Here is a 3,669-nt window from a genome sequence, read left to right as displayed (position 1 = left end):
ACCCGTGTTTCCTCTGCCCGCTGTGAGGAGGGGGCCACTGTGATCTGAGACAGCCCCATCTTGCCCCTCTGAGCACTCCCTGCCACTTCCCAGATCCCAAATGTGGTGCAGGATGCTCCCAACACTGTTCCTAGGGGCCTGGATTTGGGCATCTTCACAGCATTGGGCCTGCCCTGGCATCATCTCTCTCTGGGGCAGAGGGGCCTGAGCCAAGCCCAGGGTGGGTTTCTGCCATCTCCCATGGACATCTGCTCTGAGTCCAGCCCCTGGTCACCCCAAGAGACTCAGCCAGGGCCTCACCAAGCCCACCAGCTTCATTTGAGGGCCTGCATCCCACCAGCTCTGCCCCATCACCATCAGCCCTTCCTTCATCCCTTCCCGAGGGCTGCCCACCTCTCCAGTTTTGCATTAATACTGGTTCCCCTTATTTTTATCCCCTGCGATCACTGGACTGATCTCATCCCCCCCCAGCCCATTCCCTCGTCCAGGGAAGGCACCACAGTAGCAGCCTGGGCAGTGTCAGCGCCATGGGGCAGGCAGGAAAGGCTGTGGCAGCTGGAGGTGATATTTAAGAGGCACGTGTGCGGCTGCAGTCCCTTCCTCTTGGACACCGTTCATTTTGTCACTCCTTCACGATAGTTGACACAGGGCTGATCCAGCTTCCAGCCAAGGGCAGGGCTGTGCTTGATGAGCTTGTTCTCGCTGTTTCTCCAGCGCTATTGGCTCAGGTATGTACCTTGTGCAGCATCACCCTTCGGACTTTGAGCGCTGCTCTCCTCCACCGCCTTCCCCGGCTGGCCGGCACCCCTGGAGGTGTTGGCAAGCCGAACTCCAGCGGTGAGCTTGCAGGGCAGGGCCCGGCCGCTTTGAAGGGCTGGCAGCGCTCCCAGGGAGCCAGCAGGGTCAGAGCCCATTTCCCGGGAACAAATCAGAGCTGGAGCCAAACCCGTTTCCGCTGCAAATCACTCGTCTGCCCGAGTATAGGGCCGCGCTTTGATAATGCACTGCAGCGTGCACATCTGTGGGGAGGGCCCGAAAAAGCTGGGGGCTGTGTGATGTTCCTGGGGTTGATGAATGAGCCAGGAAGGGCTTGGCTGAGCTTTTCAGGGAGGGATGGGCTGGGAATTGCTCTGGGAAGACCACGGTGGCCATCCCTGCTTGTGGGTAGGGCAGAGCTGCAGAACATGTGTGGGGCTGTGACCTGGCATGTGAAGAGCTGCAGGCTTTTCCCTGAGAGCCAGCACTGTATCCTACTTTTCAGTGTGATTTATTTTGTTTCAGTGAGGGGAACAGCCCAGACTGATTTACAATTAGGTTGTACAGCTACATTTTCAGGGCAGATGCTGATCTGCTCTGTAAAACCACTTTCTGACCAAAAGGCCCCATAAAAATAAGGAAGCTGGAGCTGACCAGGAGCAGAGCTGGATATTAAGCAGAAATCAATAGGATATTTTCAATTTGGTCCCAAAATGAAACAGGGAATGGTCTTTGTGCACAGGAAATGGGACACCCCTTCAAAAAGAGAAAAAAAAAAAAAGAACAGGCAGCAAGTCAGGAACATACAAGGAACATCTGGAGGAATGCTCCTGGTGTGGAAACGCTGCAGGACTTGGCATGTTTGTGCACACCTTGCTTCAAAAGTTCCACTAAAAGAACCTGAATTTCCTTTTAAATGAAACTTGTATCTGTAGATGCAGGGTCAGAAGACCACTTTGGTCTCTGTCTTTCTGCTTTTGCTTTCATCTGGGTGATTTTTCTTGTGCATTTATCCATCATTTTGAAATATTCAAAGCCTCCCCCAGCTGTCACCTCAGTAAACTTGCCTTAATACTGGCCAAATTAGAAAACTGCTAGGGAAAAAAAAAAAAAAAAAAAAAGGGAAAAAAGTGAAAAACTTGCTCACAGTGAAAAAAGGTAAGTTCTTGCTGAACAGGGACCCTAGTTTTGAACATATGTCCATCACATGAAGGCTCCATATTTTTTACCTAAGATGGGTTAGTTAAGTGGATAAAAGAATAAAAAGAAAGTCTAGTAAAGTACCATAGGGTCTCTGCCATTGTGAACATGCAGAAATTCCCTAAAGCAGGTTTTAAAATTTAATTACATTTACTGAGGCAGAAAGCAAAGGTGACTGCAGCTGAATCCACAATGAGCAGCAGAGCCAAACCACGAGCAATTTCCTACAGGAACATTTCTCAGGAAAGAATGGAGAGCTGCAAGGAGCTCAGAACCATCTGGTCCAGGAAACGTGGCAATTCCTTACAAGTAAGTAGCACAGCCCTAATCCTAGTGCATGCCATGGTAGCTGGTCACTGCTGATACAAGAATATAGCGTTAATTTTGCCTGAGGAAAGAAAAAATATCTATATTGCCCTATTTTTAAAATAATTAGGTTAATAACTGAGGTGAAGAGCTGACAGAGGGCACTGGTTTCATCTCAGCACCTGGGGAGAGGGGTAAGAGATGTGATGCAGCCCTGCATCCTACCCTGGCACCAGAGCTTGGGACAAGTGTCACAGGGTGCTGTGAGTACGTGTGGGTAGTGGATGGCTTTGATAATTAAGGGCCATGACCAAGCTGCAGCTAATGGGAGCTTTGGGTGATTGCAGCTCAGGTGCTGCTGGTGTCTCTGTCCAAGTTGGGGCTGGCAGCTGGGAGGAACCTGTCACTCCCTTTAGTTTGGGTTTAGTTGTTTAGTTGTGTTACCAGTGAGAGAAAGAGAAGGGATTTTTTTCTTGCAGCCCAGCACATCACTGTGGCTGTGCCTCGACAGTGTGTGAGCTCCCAAACACAACCACCTTTAATATAAAGCTGCCTTTAATATAAAATCATCAGGCACTGGCCCTTCCTCACCCCCCAAATACAGGACATCTCCAGGAAACTCAAAATTTAGGAATTTGTCTCTGTTCTTAGGAAGAGGGGGGAAATAACCCAGTGGGGAGTGTGAACCAGAGGAAGGTGATGGGAAGCAGACTGGCATTCAGTCACAGGAGCCTTGTCCCACATGGCCATCTCCCTCTTCCCACACTTGCCAGGGGTGCTGGCACCACCCTCTGCTGTGTCCCAAAGCAATCTCCAATTTACCAGAGGCATTTTAAAAGCCTAAATGGCAATTTGGCATGGAAGTGTGGCTTCATCCCCCTGCCAGGAGAAGGGACCAGCATTCAGCCGCTGAGGGGTGGGTGCTTGCACGTGTGTGGTGTACAGGGATGACTTTATGGATGTGGGATGGGATGGCCTCTCTCAGCCTCGATGGATGGGCTGGCGGTGCCAGCTCTTGCAGGCTGCATCGATGGCTCTGCGTGACACATGGCTCTGCAGTGAGTGCCCGCTCCAGAGGAGGGGTTTGTTTGATCATTGTTTCCGAGGGAGGCGTCAGTACCCTGCTGCCGGCAACATCGGGTTGCCGTAGCTACGTGAGTCATGGTAACAAAGCACGGCAGCCAGGCAGGCACCGCCAGGAGCAGCCCGGGCTTTAAGGTCAGGGATGAGGATGGATAGGGATCACACCGAGGAAAAGTGCCAAAAAAAACCGTGGGGTTTTCTCAATTTCACTCCACAGGCCCATCAGTAGGACCTGCTGCCCTTTTTGTGGGATTTAGCCATGCTTTTATCCCACCAGGGTTCCCAGCTGGCTCCAGCATTGCATCTCCCTCCCAAAAGATGCAG

The sequence above is a fragment of the Geospiza fortis genome, unplaced genomic scaffold (assembly GCF_000277835.1).
Source record: "Geospiza fortis unplaced genomic scaffold, GeoFor_1.0 scaffold524, whole genome shotgun sequence".
Classification (NCBI taxonomy): domain Eukaryota; kingdom Metazoa; phylum Chordata; class Aves; order Passeriformes; family Thraupidae; genus Geospiza; species Geospiza fortis.
The sequence above is the reverse complement of the archived record's forward strand: the minus strand, read 5'-3'. Positions refer to the sequence as shown.